This window comes from Amia ocellicauda, chromosome 3 (genome assembly GCF_036373705.1).
Source record: "Amia ocellicauda isolate fAmiCal2 chromosome 3, fAmiCal2.hap1, whole genome shotgun sequence".
Taxonomy (NCBI): domain Eukaryota; kingdom Metazoa; phylum Chordata; class Actinopteri; order Amiiformes; family Amiidae; genus Amia; species Amia ocellicauda.
In genome coordinates, this window is record NC_089852.1 from 51273868 (window position 1) to 51300084 (window position 26217).

General features: G+C 38.1%; 1 protein-coding gene across 2 annotated transcripts in view; it reads left to right on the forward strand.

The window, feature by feature from the left end:
- Positions 1–26217, forward strand: part of mtus2a (microtubule associated tumor suppressor candidate 2a) — a 194484-nt gene that overhangs the window by 47140 nt on the left and 121127 nt on the right. The window lies entirely within an intron of this gene.

The following is a 26217-nucleotide window of genomic DNA, read 5'->3' on the forward strand; positions in this document are numbered from 1 at the left end:
TTACTGCTGATTCAGAGATGTTGCCTGGTTTGGATTACTTTGCTGTTAGTAAGTGTAGCTTACTCAGCTGTTAATTTGAATTTCAGCTCTGACAACCGTAAACAGGATTCGAACTATTGTTTAAAAAAAAAAAGTACAATATCTAATCTAAAAAATCTATTGCCTGTACTTTTGCCCCTGGTTGAGTCAACACAAACACTTCGCTCTGTGGGTCTTGAATCAGCAGAATCCTGTAAATCAGCGCAGCTTCCTGTGAAAGTGGGGTCCTGCCACGTTTTTTTTTTTTTCTTGGCAGGGTATAATTTGCCCCAAGAACAATAAGCAAGCTTCTTGTATATCCGTATCAATAGCAATTTAGTTTTGAATGTTTCAGACAAGACATGACGAGTAAACAAAGAAGATTACAAATATTGTGGAGGAGTAAAGCTTTGTGACTTGATAAATCATCAAAGATTACAAAAACCTGGAAATACAGGTCACTGCAATCACTCGAAAAGGACTAAAACAAGAAATGAAGCCAATGCTGTAGAGATGGCAAAGAGAATGATTTGATTAATCAGGAAAATAGCTGTAGTGTATCATCATAGCTCCTTCCCTCCAGGAATGTGAGCAGTCATCTTCTTTAGTGAGGTTTTCCCTAGCTCCAAATCACTTCTCCAAACCTGACACCTTAATTTGTCCACTAATGGCAATGTTCATCCTGAAATGAACAGTAATATAAATGTTAATTTCATCTCATTAAACAATTTAAATGAATGAATATACAATAATGCAGTTTACTTATCTAATAAATAAAGAAGATTTTCTATATATGCCCTCAATGTATTTGTAGAATCAAGATACATTACATTTAGATGTAAAATAAAATCAAGTAAAATACACTTAATTTCCATATTTATTTATTTTAAATTGAAGTTCTAGTTCTCCAGTCAAGGAATTGTCTTTGTTTCCTCTCTAATTACAATAAGTAATGCAGTTCAGAGCAATCTGACAAAAGAAAGGAAATTATCCTACTAAAACAAAATTCTCCAAGGGACAGTGGTACTGCTTACAGCACATTTAACGCAATCAGCATCTTTTGTTCGATAGCTGGAAAGATCAGAGATCCGAACTTTCACTTGGTCCTGCTGTGTCAGTTGATGTGATTGTTCCGAAACAATCAGGAGCTGTTAAAATATTTAAAGATGTAAATGCTAGATATGAAGAATGCCTACATGGAGGGCCAATTAAACAATATGTATATCAGCAGCAGCAGCAGCCTTTGTTGATCCACTGCTGGTTGAATGCCTCCCCAAGATGTTTCCATTTGTTTCAGATGTTTCTCCAGCCAACTCCTGATCTTATATTCTAGGTATTTTGCAATTCCAATTCTACAGCTTCTCTAGTGCAATTCTGATCTGCTCTTCTTGCAATATTTCCATCCTGTTGCCATTTTAACATAACTTTTCAATTATGTCACATACCTTGGTTTGTTGCATCTTTGTGTTTTTGGAGTTTAATGACCAGGTTTCAGAGTCATAGGTGAGCACTGGTAGTACACATTGCTCAAATACTTTTCTCTTGGGCAAATGGGCAGATTTCCTTTCAATATTGTGCTTTTCTCCCAAATGCATCCCATTTTTATACTTCCGTAATTTTTCCATATGTACTGTTGTTGGCCAAGGTAGACAAAACTGTTGACTTCTTCAAATATCTTTTGATCTAATTTAGTGTTCTTAATTTCTACAAAGCTGTTGAACATGTATTTTGTCTTTAGTTTATTTTGAGACCTGATTTCATACTTGCAGTTTAGAGTTCCTGAATTTTAAGCTGTAGGCCTTCTGAGGTTTTGGCAAGATTACATCTGTCATGTCATCTGAAAATCATAAGTTACTCAAATTACTTTTCTTGATTCCTTCCCAGTCCAAAGTCTTGAACACTTCAAGTGTTGCTGTAAACAGTTTTGGAGAGAGAGATTCTTGATGCACTCTTGCAGATCTTGATCTTGTCATTGTCTTTGGGGAGTCTGATTGTCGATGTGACATTTATGTGGATAAATTCAATGAGGTTTACATGTTTCCAACACAAAGCCAAACAGAAAATACAGATTAAATAAAGTATACATCATGTTAATATTTTGCCTTTGTCTGTTTTTCAATCCTTTTTCTTAAATTACATGAAAATTAATCACTTTCAGATGATAACATCTGTTTGAAAAATATTACATTTTATAATGGCAAATTGGAAATTTGAATAAAACTTGTTTTCATTTTGTAAGGATTTGAAATGAAAGTTTGGGAGTGGAGCCTTTACTTTGAAATATGATTTACAGACCCGATCTTTCCTGCTGACTTGCAGACTGTAAATTAAAATGAACAAACCAAAAAACAAACGGAAGAACAGGCAAGGGTGTGCAATGAAAGGGGAAATGCCTTGAATTGCTGCCTGGGGTGGGATTAGAGATTTAGCATTTGTAATCATATTTAATTTCACACTTATGAATAAAAGCCTGTCCCTGGTCAATATGTTGTAGTTCTAATTTTACTGCCTTCTGGCTCTCCTCTGTACATAGCAGGCATGGCTTGTCTGAAAGTTCACACTTTGGGGAAGCTAAAGCAAGTTTGAGACTGCAACTACAGTACCTTCCACCAAAATATTATCTTTGCAGTAATTAGCAAAGCGCACCTGTGTAGAAGTACGTTTCTGGTATCGTGATTGTCCATTTTGTGAATTTTATGACACCTGGAAGACATTAATATTCCTTTAGATTACGACCAGGCATTAAGCCATCACTTCAGATATTTCCCCAATTTAAAAACAAAAAACAAAAACAAAAACACATGCTTTGAATAACAATTAACAAAGTGGCTATTGTTGTCTGTTATTATTTTAGACTATTTATAAGGCAGACTAAGACTGTGGTACTCAATAGCTGGCCCTATGAATGCTTTCAGAATGGCCCGCTAGGTGACATAAAATATTTATTAAAAAATAAAAGCGATTATATTTATTAAATTCAGAAGCTCTCTGCCTTGTCTTATTGGGTCTGATTGGGTAATTTACTCCTTGAAGGCAGGATTAAGCACAGACACAGCCCAGAGATCTGGAATTGCGAGTAAATTACCCAATCAGCCGCGTCATGTATGTCCCGCCTCCTAAAGGCAAGTAACGAATCAGACGTAAGAAAGCTTGTGACAGGTTGATTTATTTTAAACAAGAAACCAGGAAAAGATAATACCGGAGTTTGAGAATGTTATGGAAGCAGGCGATCGGCCCTAAGATTTTCATCAAACAGTGGAATATAAGTAAAATTCCATTTTATATATTTACATTTCGCATTGAAAAAATACTGGCATTACAGCTGTACGTATTGCATTTCCTTTGTGTTTTCATTATTCCAATGTACATTTTTATTGCATAAAATATAATCAGGTAGCTATATATAGCCTCATATGTGGTAATATTAGGCTACAATATGTACCTGCCAAATATCATTATCATCATCATCATCATCATAATATAATATTTGTTGATTGGCATGGCATAATCTTGCATTTGAATATAATTATTAAAAAATACATAATTAAATAATTACCCTTATTGCTAGAATATTGAAGAAATAGCATTATTATTGTGTTTGGTAGGTTCATGTAGCTTTCTATTGCCGCATTTATTCCATCCCTGTGTTAGCAACAGCGGCAAGGCATTGTGCTTGAAATTGAAAACGTTACCCAGATGACATGTTTCCAGCAGATAACAGCAGTGCCTAAATGCCAGCCTGTTGACGTTTCTCTTGTGAGACTGGGTTGAAACATTATAAAACACCAATGCCACAATCGTGTCACAGATGAGCATCCCCAGCAGTGCCTGCGCCTTGCCCTAACCACCTACAAACCAGTCTTCACAAAGCTGGCCAGAGATAGACCATGCCACCTCTCATATTAGATTGACACAAACAAAGGAAACATTTATATTGTATAGACAATGTAATTAACTCAGTTAAATTACAAACACTATTACTACTACATTTGTAACCAACAAGCTATATATTGTTAAAGTTAAGTGTGAGTTTCTATTTTTTTGTCAACCTTCTGTGCACAGCCTGCCCCCTGTCATAAAATTCACAAAATGACCCATGGGTTTATCTAATTTAGTACCCCTGCTGTAAGATGATTTTCCTGTCCAAAGTAAGTTCCAGACTCTTTCACAATAGCATAAAGCCTGGGATAGAAAAATTATAGGATGCGAATGCAACCCCGGTTATCTGAAAAAGGAAGCACTCCCCAAGGGGGAGGGGTTTTCTGCACACTTCCAGAGGAACCTGATTGACACGTCACTCTATCAAAGCTGTGCCCATCACTCAAACAGGTCCCTTCCCACTTCCTGTTCGTATAAAAGGTAACTCCTGCGCAGGAACTTCCTCTTTTGCCAGGAGCTAGGACTCCAGCGTGACCTTGCAACGCTTGGGCACGCTTCCTTTTTCACATTCTTACTGGCAACTGTCTAAAACCATGTACAAAACATGGCTATAGAGGACAACTCTTAGGCCCACCGCATAACATAGCAAGGCCAGTAAAGCCTGGCGATATGGGTGCATCCATGAGGCAGGTCCTCTCCATATCAGGCACCCGCCTCGCCTGTGACAGCCAGAGCTACCAAGGAGCACCCAGTTGCTCAAGGATGGCCATGTCTCACTGCCTGTCAGTGGAGCTGGACCTCCTGCGCCAACGCCTTGGTGGGGAGGGAGCCAGCAGCAGTGAGGAAGAGGAGGAGGGGGCCCAGGGGTGCCACTCCATCATTCTCCCTCAGCGGTCTGCTGGCTGCGTGGGGGTGTGCGGCCAGAGCGGCGCTCGCAGGAGCAGCCACCACAGCAGGCACAGTAGTAGCAGCAGGTGCAGCTGGAGGCAGAACACAGAAGTGTATACTTATGTGGAAGCAAACTGAAATATTTGTTAATTAGAAGTGCTTTTTACACAAACTGCCAGTTACCTCTATATGTCCAATGAGGTGCACCTTTGTGGGGTTATCTCGGCTAGCTCTTCATGCTTTGAATGAGTTCCGTCTCCATTCGGCAACGCTATGCTAGGTTCAACACGGGGGCAACTGCACAACAAATCGCACCAATACCTTGCTGCCAAACACCGGAGTGTGAGATACCAGCGCCATTTAGGCCCCGTAGGTTTAACCACACCGTGTTTCGGGGTTTCAGAGGACACTGGGGTTCGGGGTCCAGTGGCCGAGGGTAGTAGGCCACCAGCCGAAGTGGGGCCTAGAACTGAGGCCGAGGAACACCTCACGTGGGCGAGATCTCTTACAACAGACCGAGGTTTCGGCTAGGCGGCTTGGCCTCGGATTTACTGCCACTGCTGGCGCTCTTGCTGTGAAGGAAAAAGGTCCTGTGGACATAAACCAACACAGCAAGCAGTCGGATTATATAAAGCACTATATTAACACGACTATTTATTTTTAAACTCTTTTTGAAACCGATACTGAAACTGAGACCCGGACAGAACAGAAACGGTATTAGCTATAAATATAATGAATGCACATACACAAGACAGAGCGATGTAGCGAAACGGTGGTGAACAACACTATAAGTGAAGCCAGCCAACCGAAACCACAAGGTTTGTGATAGCAATTGCAAATACAGAGCACAGAGAGTCTCATGTCTTAGGTCCAGTGAAGAGGCAAAAGAGGATGTTCCTGTGCAGGCGTCACCTTGTATGCAAACAGGAAGTGGGAAGTGCCCTGGTTGAGTGACATGCACAGGGGCCAATGGCAGCTTTGATAGAGTGACGTTTTCGATCAGGTTATGTACAGAAGTTCACAGAAACCTCTCCCCCATGGGGAGTGCTTCCTACTTGAAAGATAACCCCACAGATGTGCACCTCAGTGAACATACAGGGGCAACTGGCAGTTAACACATATTGCTGTTTGTTTCCATACACATGTACACTTGCGAGGTGTTCTGCCTTACAAGAGAAATGCAGTGTATGGCATTTTAATAAAATACTCCAGTGTGTGACAGATCTTGTCAGGTAGGCTACTTAATATTAATAAGCTATGATGAGACTGCAGTGACAGAGATATGTAAGGACAGTACACACACAGTATGGGTCACAAGAGAAAAATACAATTCAATGCATTACATTTATTTGTATGTATATTTGTAATTCATTTAGAACAATTTTCACACTGTAAAAAATAAATAGTTGAGAAAACGTAAAAATATGAGGCAACTTGATGCAGTAAGACTTTTGAGTTGTCTCAACAATAATTTTTCAGTACTTCTCAGTAAAGCTACTTTGTGTAGCCAACGTAAATGTGTTCGTTCATGCAATGTTGATTGTCATATTTTGCTAATAAAAATAGTGAAAACTGAAACAACAATTACTGTTGTTGAGGTAATAAATTTTTTTCTGTTTCTTGGATGGAACAAAAATGAATTTGTAAAATAAAGTATGTCACCACACTATCCTTTTTTTGTGATTTTACATCTATTTACTAATGACAAACATGGACTTATTCCTTTATCAGTTTATCTTTTATTTTATTATTAAAGCACATGCAAATTGTAACAATTGTATTAAGAATGTAGTGAAATGTTGTGAAACTCTTTAAGGGATAGTTCACCTAAAAATGAAAATGTTGTCATCATTTACACACCCTCATGTTGTTCCAAACCTGTATGAGTTTCTTTCTTGTGTTGAACACAAAAAAATATTTTGAAGAATGTTGCTAACCAGACAGTTGATTTACCATTGACTTACATAGTAGGAAAAAAAATACTATGGACGTCAATGGTCGTCAACTGTCTGGCTGATATTTCGGTACCTCCATTGACAGCCAATGCAACTACCACTTTCAAGGCCCAGAAAGGTAGTAAAGACATCATTAAAGTAACCCATGTGACTCCAGTGCTTTAACCTCAATTTGATAAGCAATGCAAGTGCTCTGTGTGTAAAAAACAAAAACAAAAATCACGTCTTTATTTTCAAAATATCACCACAAGATCACCATGACGCATGCGTGTTGTGTTGACAAGAGAGCAGACGTTCTCACCCGGAAGCGCTGCACTGTTTAAAAGCAGTGGAAGAGGGATGCTGTATGCAAGCTTTGTTTATTAAATTCTACATTGATGTGGCTTTAGGTTTGTTTTCTCAAAATGGTGCTTCCAGGATGGCAGGATGAGAACATCTACTCTTTCGTCAACACAACACGCATGCGTCATGGTGCTCTCGTGAAAGTGCGTTGGGGATTTTTTTTTGTGAATAAAGACGTCATTTTTGTTTTTTTGCACATAAAGCATTTGCGTCACTTCACAAAATTGAGGTTAAACCACTGGAGTCACATGGGCTACTTTTTACTTGTTTACTTGTTTTTACTACCTTTCTTGGGCTTGAAAGTGGTAGTTGCGTAGGCTGTCAATAGAGGGACAGAAACCTCTGAGATTTCATTACAGATATCTTCATTTGTGTTCCGAAGATGAACGAAAGTCTTACATGTTTAAAATGACATGAGGGTGAATAAATGATGACAGAATTTACATTTTTGGATGAACTAACCCTTTAACCCAGTGGTCTCAAACTCAATTCCTGGAGGGCCACAGCTCTGCACAGTTTTGCTCCAACCCTAATCAAACACACCTGATCCAGCTAATCAAGGTCTTCAGGATTACTAGAAACTTCCAAGCAGGTGTGAGTTGGAGCTGGTTGGAGCTAAACTCTGCAGAGCTGTGGCCCTCTAGGAATTGAGTTTGAGACCACTGCTTTAAGCCTTTTGAAGTCTTTGATACATACTTTACACTTCTTGAATAGCTTGGTTGGGTTCTCGCGAAGAAAGGCAGGCCTTCCAAAGCAGCAGTCCTCCTGTGATTAACAATGTCTGTCGTCTTGAAAAACATACAAAAGAAACAACCAACTAGCCAAGTATGAAAACTATTTATTTTCAGCCAAAGTAACATAGATATAACCATCAAAACATTGAACTTACCCTTTCATCAAGTCTTTCTAGGAGCGCAACCATGTCCTGACCGAAAGCTCCTTTTCTGGCTCTGTAACGTTTTCAGGAGCTTAGGTGTGTACATGTCAACGGCTGCCATGAAGACTCCCAGAAGGTCTTTGTTGGTGATTCGAAAAAATTCCTCACAAATCTGTTCATAACAAACAATTAAATTGTATTATTATCGCGTAATATAAGCGGGATAATATACTGAATTCGCGCTGGGATCCTGATCACTTAATTGAAATGCTTAAAATAAATGATCTAATCTACGATAATCTGTCTAGAGAACTTTAATGAGCTAATCTTTCTCAGACCAGTGACACAAACATAAAAAATGTTAGGCCACAACCTGTTTTTTGTGCATTTAGCCTACATAAAACATTTTTGTTGATGGCAATGGTGCTTCCATGATATGTCTTTCAATGTATAATTATAATTATGCCAACATTTGAGTTGTGCATTCAGCGCGATTTTCTCGCTCATCACACATGCGCAAACTATTTAAATCTTACCATTGCTATTCAACATAAAAAAATGTATCCAGAAAACTTTGTTTAACATGTAGCGGTGACATTTTGGAGAATTTTGTTGGACTAACATGTATTTTTATGTAGATTTACAGTTAATCACAAATCCTAATATATGTGAAGGCCTAGTTTAAATGGCAGTTTGTAAAGAGCATTAGTCTGCTTCAGTGACAAGACACTTGCCACACTGCTCCCATGAAGTAGCTATGCTTCGTGGAGTGTCAGAGGAAGATCTCTGGTAACAGAAGTTTTTTCTTTTCCTCCTTTATGAATGATAATAATCCTTTGCCTGTCACCTTGCATCTGTGTTATTAAAAAGCCTTCCTGCGGAGGAAGCACTTTCCATCCTCATATGATCTCCCGTTAACATATAGGAGTCGCCACTAAAGTCTCGTTATGAATTTAATGGGTTTTCATTGCGTTCTAAGCATCGGTATCCACAAGATCAAGTACAGTTATCATTAATTTACAGATTGTTTAAATGGTAGTGATTTTCTGTGAATCCTCACACAAATACTCTGGAATAATCTTTCTAAGCATTTTGTAATGGAATGAAAGACTCATAGGTTTCACAGGTATACAGAAATTACATTTTTTTTAAATATTGGTGCGTGCTGATATTTGCTAATCAGACACACAGATATGATAGCCTGAGTGTTGCTGAGTTTTCACCTGAACTCTCCACTACCATTCTGTCTTTTCTCTGACCAGCAGGTGGATGCTCACCTTCTTCTAAGCTGTGCGATGGCTATCTGCAAGGGAACGGTGTCCACTGGGACTCGTTAAGAGGCCAACCAGCTTACTGCCCTTGACTGGCTATAAGCTCACTGCTCACAGTGAGACGAGCTGTTTCACAAGAAGGTTGAACAATGAACAGCAATATTTAACCTGAAACATCACCTTGTCTCCTGTGACATTTTATAGCACATTAGATTACACTGATATGAAACTACTGGGTGTGGAGTGATTACAATCATTGAGGAGCAGGAAACAGTTTATTATATTTTTAAGTTTTAGTGAATAATTTGTAGGGAATCTCTGCAACCATTATGAGTGAAGGCTTTTTTGGTTTAGTTTTTTTAAAGAAAGTAGCCTAACTGACCTATTACAATTTGACTCCTCTGCAGTCCTCTGTTTTTGTGACTGATTTTCTATGTACTTTTTTTTTTGTATAGACGTTAATCCTAGCTTAGATAGCTTAGTTCTAAGAGTTGTAATAGATGTGTCAGTGCCTTTATATAAAGCCATAAATACCCAAATGTGCATCCCCAAATTAAGTGAGATTGTCCTTTTTGCCCATGATAACTTTTGCACCCCTGGTTATGAAGACTTTCTTCATAAGCATCAGCCTCAGCCTCAGCATGATCCACAAGCCTAAGCTACCAAATATTTATTTCATTGATTGGTGTTTTGCTGCATACATGCTTATTTTATTTGAATGTGATCAATCTGGTTGCTGTAATAGATGGGCTGTAGTCATTCTTGGCTTGATGTATTTGATGGTGTGGAAGCCTGAGGATTCACACTTTGATTGATCCTTCCTGAAGAAGCATGCATGATGTAACAGTGAGCTGAGCTCAGTAAATGGTGTTTCCAGAATGTGGAGGAAAAGGAAAAGGGGAAATATATATATATATATATATATATATATATATATATATATATATATATATATATATATATATATATATATATACACACACTCACCTAAAGGATTATTAGGAACACCATACTAATACTGTGTTTGACCCCCTTTCGCCTTCAGAACTGCCTTAATTCTACGTGGCATTGATTCAACAAGGTGCTGAAAGCATTCTTTAGAAATGTTGGCCCATATTGATAGAATAGCATCTTGCAGTTGGTGGAGATTTGTGGGTTGCACATCCAGGGCACGAAGCTCCCGTTCCACCACATCCCAAAGATGCTCTATTGGGTTGAGATCTGGTGACTGTGGGGGCCAGTTTAGTACAGTGAACTCATTGTCATGTTCAAGAAACCAATTTGAAATGATTCGACCTTTGTGACATGGTGCATTATCCTGCTGGAAGTAGCCATCAGAGGATGGGTACATGGTGGTCATAAAGGGATGGACATGGTCAGAAACAATGCTCAGGTAGGCCGTGGCATTTAAACGATGCCCAATTGGCACTAAGGGGCCTAAAGTGTGCCAAGAAAACATCCCCCACACCATTACACCTCCACCACCAGCCTGCACAGTGGTAACAAGGCATGATGGATCCATGTTCTCATTCTGTTTACGCCAAATTCTGACTCTACCATCTGAATGTCTCAACAGAAATCGAGACTCATCAGACCAGGCAACATTTTTCCAGTCTTCAACTGTCCAATTTTGGTGAGCTTGTGCAAATTGTAGCCTCTTTTTCCTACTTGTAGTGGAGATGAGTGGTACCCGGTGGGGTCTTCTGCTGTTGTAGCCCATCCGCCTCAAGGTTGTACGTGTTGTGGCTTCACAAATGCTTTGCTGCATACCTCGGTTGTAACGAGTGGTTATTTCAGTCAAAGTTGCTCTTCTATCAGCTTGAATCAGTCGGCCCATTCTCCTCTGACCTCTAGCATCAACAAGGCATTTTTGCCCCCACAGGACTGCCGCATACTGGATGTTTTTCCCTTTTCACACCATTCTTTGTAAACCCTAGAAATGGTTGTGCGTGAAAATCCCAGTAACTGAGCAGATTGTGAAATACTCAGACCGGCCCGTCTGGCACCAACAACCATGCCACGCTCAAAATTGATTAAATCACCTTTCTTTCCCATTCAGACATTCAGTTTGGAGTTCAGGAGATTGTCTTGACCAGGACCACACCCCTAAATGCATTGAAGCAACTGCCATGTGATTGGTTGGTTAGATAATTGCATTAATGAGAAATTGAACAGGTGTTTCTAATAATCCTTTAGGTGAGTGTATATATATATATATATTTTTTTTTCATCAAGAAATGTTGTAATGCTAAATCTCTAAGCAATGCTGCTGTGTTTTTGCAGATGTATGAAACAATGCGTTCTTCATTTCTGAAGAATTCTGTTGTCAAAACATCCCCATTTCCTACTGAACACCATAAGGGATTTAAATCAAAGAAGCACTGGTATCCTTCTGATTAGAGTTTGATCTCCCTAGATTAATTCCACACTAAACTGAGGAGGAGAAACCTTCAGAAGCAGTCACATTTGCTGCCTGTTTTTAACACTTGGCATAGGCAGTCTGAAATGGTCCATTAGTCACACATTATATTTTTTTGGGGTGTGTGTGTGATGGGTTACTTGTCAGGATGATTAAGTGTAGGATAGGAACTTACAGTCCTGACAGACAATGCAGGTAAATTAATTAATTTCTGGCTGCTGAATTAAGTTAGATTAGGAGGCAAGGATGGACAACCATTTGAGCAAATATTCATCTGAACGCATCACTGTCAAGGCAAGCAGAAATGTCAGTGACATTTTAGAGAACAATAAGAGGAGATACAAATCAAGTGTGTGGATTTTAATTAGCACCTCACTGTTGCTTTCAAAACACATGAAAAGTGCCTCATCCTGATGAAGTATAGCATGGCAAATCTGGGAGCTGTATCAGACATGTCTCCCATAGCTGTCCTGCTTAGTTATGCTCATCAATGCACTGCTCATATTTGAGAAACCTTTTATACTTGATGATCAAAATCACAATTTAGCATAATATGTGACTGTACAAGTTTGGGTCTGCAACTCAATCCACAATCAACACTTCAAAATATAAGAGGGTAATATAAGAGGGATCAGTGTATGTGGAACAGTTCCTCAGGAGCTACACTACCGGTCATTATTTTTAGAACACCCCTATTTTTCATGTTTTTTAAGCAGTTCAAGTCCAGTGAATAACCTGAAATGGTACAAAGGTAAGCAGAAACTGCCAGAGGTTAAAAAAAAAAGTTTAGGATACCAAAAACGGAATAATATTGTACACTTCAGAGTTATACTGTTACTACACGCTCTACACCCTCTTAAGCATTATTTTGCAGTGTTACGTGCAGCTCCTGTGTGTAGAAGTTACACTGTATTCCTACAATGCGCACAACGTTTGAAAGCTTATTCTCTTGGCTACCAGGTCAAACACATCTGATTTACATTTTCCATGTCACCCGCTGTCATTCAGAGCCTGGGGGATAAACGCGTAGTCTGCTCCGGGGGGGTTGTCTTATTCAGACGGTCACAGGTCACTCAGTTTCGATCGGATTTCTTTACAAATAGGCTTGTTTTGTTCAGAACAACCTAACGATTAATTTGATGTCAAAAACAGAGAAGTTCAGATAGAATTATGTAAAATTGTTGTATATTAGTAACTTTAAACAGTTTTCCATCTTGACATTTTGAGCTCCAAAACTACTTTATATCATTATATATATTATATATATATCTAGAACATAGGATTGGAGTTAATCAACATACATGGGACTTTTTTACTCCATGTAACTAAACTATGTGGTTTTCATGCCGAGGTGTTTCTTTGTACACCTTTTAGGAAGTGTGTTTTCATTGCATCACATCTTTAAAAAGCATCTACGTTCTCGTATATGACTGTTTTTGGTGTATGACATAAACAACAGCTATATTTTGTTATTAAAATGTGCCGAGCTATGGCCTTATGTTTTCAATTAACCAATGTTCCTCTGCAGTTCTTAATAAATTCATTTTATATTAAACTAATGTCAATTATTAATGAAAATGTAAATAAATTGGTAAGTGATACGATTAGATATTCTTAGCAAGTTCCTGCCACTTAAACTCCAAATCAGGTGTACATTTTAATACCCTCCCCCGGGCCCAGAACAATACATCTCTATTTTAGCCACTATACATAATTTAAGGCATTTTTCTACCATTAAATACAGTAAATGCAATGTGTAAATTAAAACAAATTGGATAAAATAAAATGGGTAATAAAATATTTGTATTATTAAACTGTAAAATCTTCGTTTTTATTTTAAAAAGGAGAGAGAATGTAGAAAGGCTCTTGGTTTTTATGAAATGTGGGTCGCCGGATCGATCCCAGCTCATGTAATTTGCCGATTATGACTGGAAGTGCTCAGTGGTGGTGCACAATTGGCCAGCCCCACTGGGTTAGGGAGGGCTAAATTGGGTCTCTCTCGGCTCAAGAATAACGAGCATCCCCTGCTGGCTACCTGGGCGTGGTCCAACTACCCAGTTGCGGAACACGGCACGGATTGGGGGAGGGGCCATTTCAGTACATCTCTACATTGCTGGCAGAATTGCAGTATGCAGAAGTGATGCTGTTGACTCTGTGGGAGTGACAATAATCCTATTTTGGGGTGGTAGAATGGAGGACTGTTGCAACTGTTTCTTTGCTCTTTAATTATTGTTAATAATTCAAGAACTCCCTGTATTTTTACACATGCACACAATTTTAACCCATGCATTCGGACAGGGATTCTTACTGCTTGAAACAAAGCCGGTGAGTCAATAGTGTCTTGTTATAAGTTTCTGATGAGTTATACACTGTCCTCTGGACAGGGTTTTCAGTTGTGAATCCCCTCATATTAGATCTCACTGGGCACAAATAAGTAATACAGGTTACCAACCAAGGGGAACTTTATTGATTGTGTTTTTCTTTTAAACATTAAGCAGTCCATACTTGTTCAGTGAAATTCCATTTCTCTTTTCTTTAGCAGACAGTCAATATAATTTCATTTCTGAGTTACAACAGACATAGAGTCCGGGATTGGAATCCAAGAGGAGGTTCTTCTTGTTTATGCCTACATTGGTTCGCAAAACGATGCTGACTTCAAAAACCTGTGAATCTAGAAACCTATACAGTACAGAGCCAGGAACATAAAACAAGTTAATTCTTATATGAACAGTGCCATACTGGTGATCAAATCTGATCAAACTGTCATAAGCAGAATAGGCAGCATGTTCCTTTTAGACTGTAGATATTAACTGTTTCAGGCCCACTTATAGTAGCCAATTGCATTGGACAATTTGATAGTCAATATTGACACAACATCTGCTGTTTTTGCACATAGTAATTGAGCCCATTGGGAAAGGGAATAGGCTCTGTCTAAGTCTAAAAGGACAGAACCCAGAGATTAACTGGCAGAAAACAATCTTGCAGCCTGTAAAAATCATGAAGTGACCAAAAATAAAATGACTAGCATGCAGATGATGTTGATATAACTTCTCTTGTTGGGTTTTAAGGTTATAACTTGAAATGCACGTTAATTGCACCCATGTAACTCTCTGTGGTTAAACGTATGACATCTTTCAAGCTGTTTGGGTCAATAAAGTTCTCATGAGATCTCACAGAATGCGTCTGTTGCTACATAGTAATTATAATGCAAGAATGTATTCTGGGGCCAGGAAAGGCTTTTAAATCTCTTGAATTCAAGAAAGGAGGTTGGGGACCTTGAAGAATTTATTTAATTAAATTAATTGATTGCCAATGGCTGTGTTTACAATGCACTTGAAAATCGTCTACCCAGTCATGACTCACACAGAATCCTCATGATAAAACAATAGCACATCCATAATAAGGTGCAACTTCAATCTCTTTGTCACATTTGAAATGGCTTTACAATGCCCTGTAAACCAGAGCAGGGATCATACTGGAGATTTTAGCCATCAATAAATAATACTAATGGCATAGTAATGACATATGCAAACATTCACATTAGAAACTCGGTCACCACAGCTTTTTGGGGAATATAGAATTTTTTTGTATTAATGATCAACATAAGTTCACAAAACAACCAAGCACAAAAATGGCAGTGATGCAACATAGGAGTAATAGTGTAACGAGAAACAAACAAGTAATGTGTGATGATTAGAGATGTGCTTGACAACTGCTACAGTAAAGTAGTCTTTCTTGTTTAATACTGGAAGCTGGATATGAAGTGTGTCTGGTTTGCCTCTTCCCCTGCAAGATGGATGTCTCTAGTATACATTCATGCTTAAAATAGTTTTTCATTGAGCCATTATTCTGAGCTTAGCTCACTTTTATTGCTTACCTAGCACTCTCCCTCTCGGAGATGGCGATCGATTCCCAGCATGCCCCATTCTCCTCCCGAAGTGCTCTGCAGCATGTTTCTCTTAAAACTAATCTTGATTTAAAGAGAGAACTGAGAAGATGTGTTCTAAATCACATCACTAAATCAGTAGTCACTAATGCCTACATGTAGTAAAGATGACCACCCCACCCCAAGAGGGAAATCTTATCTTTTCATTTAAATAAAACTCCTACCAAGAAGCTAAATATTGCTTGTACAGAAGGTCTTGTCTCTCAGGCAGATTTTCTTAAATAACCCAGTAGTTAGAAGCATCGCTCTCTTTGAAGCCCTCTAAAAACTGACCAAACACATCTTCTAGGCTTTGAACAACCAGTGGCAGACTTTTGCTTTACTTACTTTATTGTCACTGACATAAAGATAGGAATAGGAGAATGCAAGACAATAGGGCAATAATTGTGCCTCATATCTGGAGATTGATAAAAGACTGCGACTCCTTCTTTCTCCTGATAGGAAACGTAGACATAGCCTAGACTTGAACTCACACTATCAAGACTATACAGTTCATCATGCAATCTGAATGGAGACTCTTCATGGATGAGCCATTCGTAAAGATCACAGAGGTAAAGAGCTAGGTAAGATAACTAAGCTAATAGGGAGCATTTGAAAACCATGTCTTAATCAAAAGCAATGTTTAGCACCAGCCAGTACTGTGTAGACATCCATCTTGCATGGGAAGAACAGAAACCTGATATGCAAATCAGAGCATATAATATAGCCAGTGTAACCCAATTCAAGTCCTCATGCTCAGATGGATCCATATTCAGTCTACGTGTAACCAATAAGAGCTCTACAAAGACGAGGGAGAAGAGAAGGGAGGCCTAAAGTGTTTGAGAGAAGGAAAAGTCATAGGTGATACTGTAGATCTGGTGAGGTGGCTTATGTTCATGCTTTGCTCTCAAATATACAAAACACAGAAGGTACTTTGAAAATCCAATACAGCCCCTTTCAAATTCTGAACACTTGCTACATTTTAATATGGTGTCCTACAAAGTTTATTGAAAGGAGTAATTATTGGTTTGTTCGGATCACAAAACAAATGAAAATCTAAGTAAAAGCAAGGAAGCTGCCTTAAACTTTCCATCCTTTCTATTTTCCAAGTTGATGGGTTTTTTTCTCTCTCATTTCAAGTGGCACAGTTTAACTACAGACCCACATTGTCATGCTTCATAACAGCACCTTCACCAGGATGGTTACTTGGATTTCTTTTAAGGGCAGTGACTGGGAAGCATTGTATGCCTAGTAATTTTTCATTTTTACTATGTTTTTTTACCCATACGTATCGTTTTCCATGGCTCACTTCCCTTGATATCCTCCAAGCAATCACCACACTCACCGGCCTTTGATAGCAGAGCATTGACCAGGGTCAAATTCATCAAAGAATGAAAAATTCAGCTCATGCTAAATCGAGTCCAATTCCCTAAAAATATAAAATAATTTACTAATTAATCACATTAAAAGCAGGGAAGCTGAGCTGTCGTTTCGGACCACTGGTTCTTCAGCAGGGCTTACCATGAAGTTCTGACAAAAGAATGTTTAAATATCATCAGGATATCGCCTTTTTTAAGCAGCAGCTATCCATTCAGTAAGTGATACAATGTAACAGGAGTAACCAATTCATGATAGGCAGCAGACCAGCATATTTTAATTGGTGTTGTTTTACTTTAAGATACATTTGAAAATGTAAAAGCATAACAAACCCACATATGTATTGAAATTATTATTATATATTTGGATTTGATTTTGTGGGAGATTAAGTTAACACCACAGGAAGTAATTTTAAGTGTAGTATCATCTATCACACTCATGGAAAGCATTCGTTTTTATATGCCATGATGTTAGGCAAGTGGAGATAGTGAAGCCCTAAGGAAGCAAAAGTTAAATCTTAAATGTTTATCAGGTTCAAAGCATATAAACCACAGTAAGTTCACTGGGATAAGTTATAGATTTAACTGGGCATTCAATGCAGCAATCCAGAATAAAGTGAATTGAGAGAGAATTTATGAGTCTTCATTGTTGTCATTATGAACCTTACAGCAGAATGTGAGTAGGAGCATAGGCAGCAAATAAAAAGGCCATATGGGAAAACAACTAAGGTTTTGAACTTCACTTTCAAGGGAAGTAGTACCAAGTCTTCTCGGAGTGAACTGCTGAGTGATGTGTTCTGATATAGACTGCCCCCCAGCATCCATCCTCATTCATTCTCAAAATAAAAATAATTTTCACAGCCAGCAACAACAAAAATATCCCTCCCTTGAGTGGAGGTCTGATTAGCTTTACATATGCAGTAATATCACTCTGATAATATATTTTTTATTAAGATTAAGTAATGCAGTGCCATTATCAGAATAAAAGCTCTTGCCCTGTGCTTCCCAGTTTGCATATCATGAACCGTGAAATTAGATCTGTGACTGTTCTCCAGTGACTGTGAAAGACTATTCAGTGACTGTTCTCAGTTTGTGAGTGTGATATAAGCATTTCAATATTGTTTTTTATGTATTATTTATTTTTAGGTCACCAAAGTTATTGGCCTGAGAGTGTCTGCATCAATTCAACTGCAAATATTTAATTTCTTTGTTGAAAGTTTTCACTATTTAACTTAGACTGCATAGTTATTTTGATGAGGGCCTCCTCTGATGTCAAAATAAAAGCAGTACTGTAATCTCAGTTATAACCCCCCTAAGTAAGAAGAAGCATACCATGAGATACAAGTTTCATTGATAACTTAAAATCTTTTCATGTGCTAATAATATGAACTGAATGTTTCCAGGGTTATTTGTTCTTGTAAGGAATTTGAAACACATAACATTTTAGGAAGGTTATGAATGGGAGGGGGACGTTTTTTACCTCTTGAATGACTGATTGGTACTGATTTTTTTATCCCAGTATCTCATCCATAAACAATAGAAAATATATAGCCTAGTGTTTTAGCTTTCAATGCATACTGAAGTTGTGTGTTCTGTATGACTACATTTTTATATACATAATGTAGTGCCTCCTGTTTATTGTTCTGCCTTACTTGACTAACAACAATATTTAAAAAACTATGAAGGCTCAAACAACCTAGCTTACATATACTTTATGCATGTGTGTGTGTCTATTTATAAATCCCTAGGGCACTAGCAATAACAAGAATCTCCCTACCTACATTTGCATTATGCTCAAGCAACAAAAGATACAAGGAAATCCTGCAGACTGCTGAACTTTCAAATTGTATGCAAAACTCAGTTTACATTTAACATGGGGTTTTGGCCTGGGTGGCAGGTTATAGCTTGAAGGTAGTTTATAGCTCAAAGGTAGTTCCTGAAATGCAGGAATTTAGGATCAAACTGTGCCTCAGCTAGGGTGATCCAGTACTTAAAAATGAAAACCGTCTAAATCATGCTATGCCAGTGAGGTAGATCAGGATAAATGAGGAGGAGGTACTAAAGGGACTAGCAGACTTAAAAACAAACAAATCACCTGGGCCAGATGGTATATTTCCAACAGTACTTAAAGAAATTAGGGAAATTATTTATAGACCGCTAACTCAAATATTCTAAATGACACTTAGAACAGGGGATGTGCCAACAGACTGGAAGACGGCAAATGTCATACCAATCCACAAGAAAGGGGACAAAACTGAGCCAGGAAATTTCAGACCAATCAGTCTCACCTGCATTACTTGTAAAATGTTGGAAAAAATTATTAGAACCTTTTCACCCTGGAACAGAGGAGACTACGTGGGGACTTGATTCAAGTCTTCAAAAAAAGGGCATCGACCACATCAAACCAGAGGAGCTTTTCCAGATCACTAGGGACACACGGACCCGGGGACACAAATGGAAATTGGGCTTCAAAGCATTCAAGACAGGAGACACTTCTTCACACAGAGAGGCGTCACAATCTGCAACAAACTCCCCAGCGATGTGGTTGAAGCTGAAAACATGGGAACATTTAAAAATAGACTGGATAGGATCCTTGGATCACTTAGTTACTAATGAACACCAAACGAGCATGATGAGTCGAATGGCCTCTTCTCGTTTGTAAACTTTCTGATGTTCTTATATTCCAGAGAAAAAAAACTCAAAATATGGAGCACAGGGCTGCATCCAGTGCACTGTACCAGTGGTACTGTTAAATTATAATTGGGAAATGTTCTGAATCCTAAATTTATGCAAGTATAATTTGTTTTCCTCACACATTTGCTTGCAATCAGCTTTGAGTAGTCTATTCAGAAGCTCTACTTGTTCTAACCGCTAATTAGCATGGTAAATAGCATCCTAAACCGAAACAACAACAGAGAAAGCACCAGAACTCGCATAATTCTCAGAACTCAGAAAGTCACAAGAGAATGCTAATAGTATAAACTCCTTCAAACTCCTTCATGCTGTTAGTTTTAAGTTTGCCAGTCTTGTGCTTAATAGGCTAACAGCAAGTAGGAAAGTCCATAATGAATAAATCTGTGTTTTTAATTTAATTTGTCATTAGAGTTCAAGGACCACTATCTCTGGTTCTAAAAATATGTTCAGTTCAATTCCAGCATATTTGCAAACTTCTAACACTTCAAAGTTTAACGCATACCAAAACAATGGCAGTTGTCAAAGCCTTAGGTGTGGTGGTTGGAGGTTTGAGAATGTGCTGTTTCATAACCTTCTGGATAGTTTATCTTAGGTATAAGGCAGCAAGGGACTGTACTGCCAATTTAAAGCAATGAACCAGTTTTGAAATCTGTTCTGGTTTGGTTACCCTTAAATTGTGTATTGGTGTTTGTCTTGATTTAAAATACTGAAGCCACTTGGTGATGTGGCATGCAAAGGGGAATTCACATTCTGACATTAGTTACAAATTATCACACTTCTTAGGAATTTTATAGGGGGTGTGCAATAGAATCAATACTTGCAATATTATAATATATATATATATATATACACTCACCTAAAGGATTATTAGGAACACCATACTAATACTGTGTTTGACCCCCTTTCGCCTTCAGAACTGCCTTAATTCTACGTGGCATTGATTCAACAAGGTGCTGAAAGCATTCTTTAGAAATGTTGGCCCATATTGATAGGATAGCATCTTGCAGTTGATGGAGATTTGTGGGATGCACATCTAGGGCACGAAGCTCCCGTTCCACCACATCCCAAAGATGCCACTCACCTGAAGGATTATTAGGAACACCTGTTCAATTTCTCATGAATGCAATTTTCTAATCAACCAATCACATGGCAGTTGCTTCAATGCATTTAGGGGTGTGGTCCTGGTCAAGACAATCTCCTGAACTCCAAACTGAATGTCTGAATGGGAAAGAAAGGTGATTTAAGCAATTTTGAGCGTGGCATGGTTGTTGGTGCCAGACGGGCCGGTCTGAGTATTTCACAATCTGCTCAGTTACTGGGATTTTCACGCATAACCATTTCTAGGATTTGCAAAAAATGGTGTGAAAAGGGAAAAACATCCAGTATGCGGCAGTCCTGTGGGCGAAAATGCCTTGTTGATGCTAGCTGATAGAAGAGCAACTTTGACTGAAATAACCACTCGTTACAACCGAGGTATGCAGCAAAGCATTTGTGAAGCCACAACACGTACAACCTTGAGGCGGATGGGCTACAACAGCAGAAGACCCCACCGGGTACCACTCATCTCCACTACAAATAGGAAAAAGAGGCTACAATTTGCACAAGCTCACCAAAATCGGACAGTTGAAGACTGGAAAAATGTTGCCTGGTCTGATGAGTCTCGATTTCTGTTGAGACATTCAGAGTCAGAATTTGGCGTAAACAGAATGAGAACATGGATCCATCATGCCTTGTTACCACTGTGCAGGCTGGTGGTGGTGGTGTAATGGTGTGGGGGATGTTTTCTTGGCACACTTTAGGCCCCTTAGTGTCAATGGGCATCGTTTAAATGCCACGGCCTACCTGAGCATTGTTTCTGACCCATGTCCATCCCTTTATGACCACCATGTACCCATCCTCTGATGGCTACTTCCAGCAGGATAATGCACCATGTCACAAAGGTCGAATCATTTCAAATTGGTTTCTTGAACATGACAATGAGTTCACTGTACTAAACTGGCCCCCACAGTCACCAGATCTCAACCCAATAGAGCATCTTTGGGATGTGGTGGAACGGGAGCTTCGTGCCCTGGATGTGCATCCCACCAATCTCCATCAACTGCAAGATGCTATCCTATCAATATGGGCCAACATTTCTAAAGAATGCTTTCAGCACCTTGTTGAATCAATGCCACGTAGAATTAAGGCAGTTCTGAAGGCGAAAGGGGGTCAAACACAGTATTAGTATGGTGTTTCTAATAATCCTTTAGGTGAGTGTATATATATATATATGTACACACACACACACAATATTTATCTGAATGTTTATTTCTATATAATAATAATAATAATAATAATAATAATAACTTTATTTATAGAGCACCTATCATACAAGGTTTGCAGCCCAAAGTGCTTTACATTCACAAATTTAAATGATCATACAAATACTAAAATATTAAGTTAAAATGACAGTAACAAATTGAAATACATAGATAAATAAAAAAATAAAAATAGTATTCATGTAAAATCAAATACATTATCAGTTACGTTATAAATAATAGTAAGTTATAAGGTTAAGAAAAATAAATATAAAAGGAAGCAGATAATCCATAGGCAACCTTACAACGATGTTTTCAGTCTGATTGTACACGTCTCTAGAAGGTGCCTCTCTGATACATCGAGGTATAATGTCCCAGAGTCTGAGGGAATAATGACAAAAGGCTACATCACTAAGGTTATGTAGGACAAATTTAGTACGTGTGAGTGCAGATTTTCGGTCAGTAATTCTATATCTTCCCTTTAACTAGTGTCATGATAACGTCTCTGTTACCCAGTGCAGAAAGGAAAGTGAAACATGTGATGTGCAAGATCACCATGGGTATGTATAAGAATGTTAGAAGAAGAATTTGGACTAACAGTAACATGGCATTTGAACCTGTTGTTGTCTAGCAACTGAAGCAAAGCATTACAGTAAAGGGTAGAGTACACGAGGCAGTAAATCAGGAACTGTTCAGCAGTGGAGCTGAAAGGACTCTGAAGGCTGGTGCTTTTGCATAACTGGTAGTCCTCAGATGTAACTGTCTGCTTCACTTGAAATGGAACAAGAACAAGCAGGAACTACAGACAGCTGCAGTGCAGGCCTGGCAGAGCATCACCAGTGAAGAAACCCAGCATCTGGTGATGTCTATGGGTTCCAGATTTCAGGCAGGCATTGACTGCAAAGGATTTGCAACCAAGTATTGAAACTGTTTCCTTTCAAATCCATCACCCAAATACTCAGCAGATTTTTATTTATTTATTTATTTATTATAAGAAAAACTAGGTGACATCTAGTCAAGTGTTTCCTTTATGATCATCAGCATGTTGAATTGAGGCATAATGGGATGCTAGTAGGCTCCTACTTACTCTTCTCCTGAATATTAGACATATGGGTCCCTGTGTAAGTTTTAGTATGTTTCATGATCCTGATAAAATAAGCAGTTCAATATTAGTTCTCAAAGGTTGATCACGTTATTCTGGTTTATTTTCCCCTACTAATGGAGCTACGCACACCCACAGACATCCTGGATCACCATTATGTTTAAGCATATGATGATACAATTATATAATTCTTTGATTTCCTTACTTATGTATATATTTGAAACAGTTGAAGTAGTCACTCTATGAATAAATATTGTTCATTGAGTTATGCTAAGTTTTCAATGATATCTTTCCAAACTGTTTTACCACCGTTTCAGCTTAGCGAAAACTGCAACAATTCCAGCTGACTGAGTAGGCAGGGTGTGTGCAAACTCTGGACTAACAGTGCATAAAATAAATGGAGTAGCATTAACAAGTTTGGAAAAAACTTATTTATTTCAAACAAATCAATCAACACCTATATAGCACACTATATAGATAAAAAAAAGTCTCTCAAGGTGCTTCACAAAAAATACACACACAAAAAAAGTACAAAATTAAAACTATTGTTTTATTATTTAGCCTTATATTTTCATCTTTGTTTTTCAGATGTTTGTTTAGATGAAAATCCTGAAGTCTCTGTGTTAGTTTCTTCAGCTGCAATGTCATTTTCACTCCCCACTTTCAATCTGAAGTGGTGTCCCACTGTTAAACCATCTGGAGACAGAAATATTTTCAAAAAGTCACAGCTGTCCGGATACATATAAAGTGGTAGGAAATTACCTTTTTTGTATTACAATTTAACTCGTGTGTGTGTGAAGAAAATATACCTAACTATAGAGTAAAATATGGGAGAAAATACATTAGTTTAAAGGAGTGTACTGTGGGTGAGGGATTTGTTGCTCTTATTTACTTTATCATTTGAAGTGTTGCTCCATATGAGAGAAAGATCTGTTTAAAACCATACCTTGATAAAGTATTGTTTCTGATGTTATTCCTGACCAGCTCCAACATTTTTGTAGGGAAGCTGTGGGTACCTTTTTTTGATCAATCAGCTGCAATAACCTTTTCCCATTATGTAAATGCTGTTATTGAACAGTGTGTATCCACATTTCAGCATCACCTCACAATCTTTTGAGTTGAATGACAAAGGGATGCATTAAGTAATTGATCTCCCCTTTGCCACAGCTGTATTGCTGGCTAAAAATGCACTTTTAGCGAATAAACCAGTGAATTGCCACTTAAGACATAAACGTAATGTCCTGTCCTCCTTACATGCCTTGCATAAGTCAACATAAGATAACTCCTTCCCTAATAACCACACTGATGAAGATGTGCCACTCAACTTCTTTAATGTAGCAACACAATACAATAAATGTATGTCTGACATAGAAGCTCAATACAGTAAACAGTATTGGATGAATTATAGATATTAAATAGCAAATTAATGACTTAATAAAGTCCCTGGATACTTGTAAAGTTATATTTTAACAGAGGAATTTGCTAGCCTAAAGATACTAATTTAGATATATAAGCACTAACTAGACAGTGGCTAATCCAGAAAACATCTGCATGAATATAAGTATATAACATATTTATATAACATATAACAGCATACACCTGCAAATATCATTATATACATTATGTAAAGACAGCTTTTACATACTGAAAATCTAAGGCTTGAAATGTAACCAATGGAGTTAGATGGAACAGGTGCATAAAACACAAACAACCATGCTCCTTTCACTGCTTTTACTACTTGCTTACATAAGAACATAAGAAAGTTTACAAATGAGAGGAGGCCATTCGGCCCATCGTGCTCATTTGGTGTCCAATAGTATCAAAGTGATCTAAGTGAGCTATGAAGCTGCTATATTAAATGTCCAGCAGGGGGAGCCTAACAGAAGAATCTTAAAGGAACAGCACACAACAACATTAAGGGAAATCTTTAGAAACCTTCATAGTCATTGACTCCAGCCCAACTCAATATGTTTTGCACAATTAACTATGATTAGTCAAATGAGACCATAAAATAAATCATCAATTCCAAATGTGCCACACAATGAGAACATTTTATTTCCCAGAGGCTTTTGTCTACCAAATAGGAATCTGCCATTAAGTATTTGTTTTGAAATTTGTAGGTACATTTAAAATGTAATCTGGTCCAAGGTTATCTTAACCTTAATTGTTATGTAATATATGTCAAAATGTTACACTTATTTACTGTACTTGTATTTGTGTTTTTTTTTTTTTTTTAAATGCATGTATTTTAACATATAATAGCTGGTTATTACTAGATTGATTGGACAGATTTTTTTGTGCAGTGTTAAAAATAGCACCCCACCCTCCCCAAATATGAGGGCAGTATCAGCATGTTGGGCTCTCACTGTATTGATATTAGCATTTTACATTATTGTAATGGGAAAATGCTCTGTACTAAAGGAATATTATAATCAACCTGAAGTGTTGCTAATCCACTCCTAACAGAAACTTGTGCTCCAATTAGGAGAGAAATCAGAAAACAAAACTGAAAAGAAAGAACATAATGGAAATGAGTCACTGCAGCAAATTGAAGCTGACTGGAGGAAAACAAAACCCCCACAACTGGAGGAATTATTACAGCAAACCTTAGTGGAATAAATCTGCTTTGTCAAGGGCTTGTTATTGCCTGGGCCATAAACCACCGCGAGATTTCTCCTACCCTGGGAGAGATAAAGCCTGTGAACGATGAAATGATAATGAAGCAGGCTTAGAAAAGAACCGAACAAACAAACAAAAAAAACAATAGGAAAAAACACCAGTGAAATCCCCAATGATGGAGCATTGCACTTTTAGAATTCAACCCATCTGAAACATTATGAAACCATCACACAAAATAAATGAGGAAAAAACAAACAAACAGGAGGCTGAATAAAATAGCCTACATTACACATTTGATGTGTTATACGTAAATTAGCCTACATCTACTACATTTTTATCTACATTACACTGGATCTGTATTTTTGTGTGCATTACACTGGTTTAGTATTTTTCTGTAGCCTGTACTTTACACAAGTTTAGTATTCTTTATCAGTCAGAGCTGGCAAATCCTTCCTACCTGTTTCCCTCAGGTTTGCTTCATGATTGCACACCAAACGCTTCAACCTGTCCACCCCCTGATTTAAAGTGTGTCCTTGTGGGCTGTCTTTGACTGCT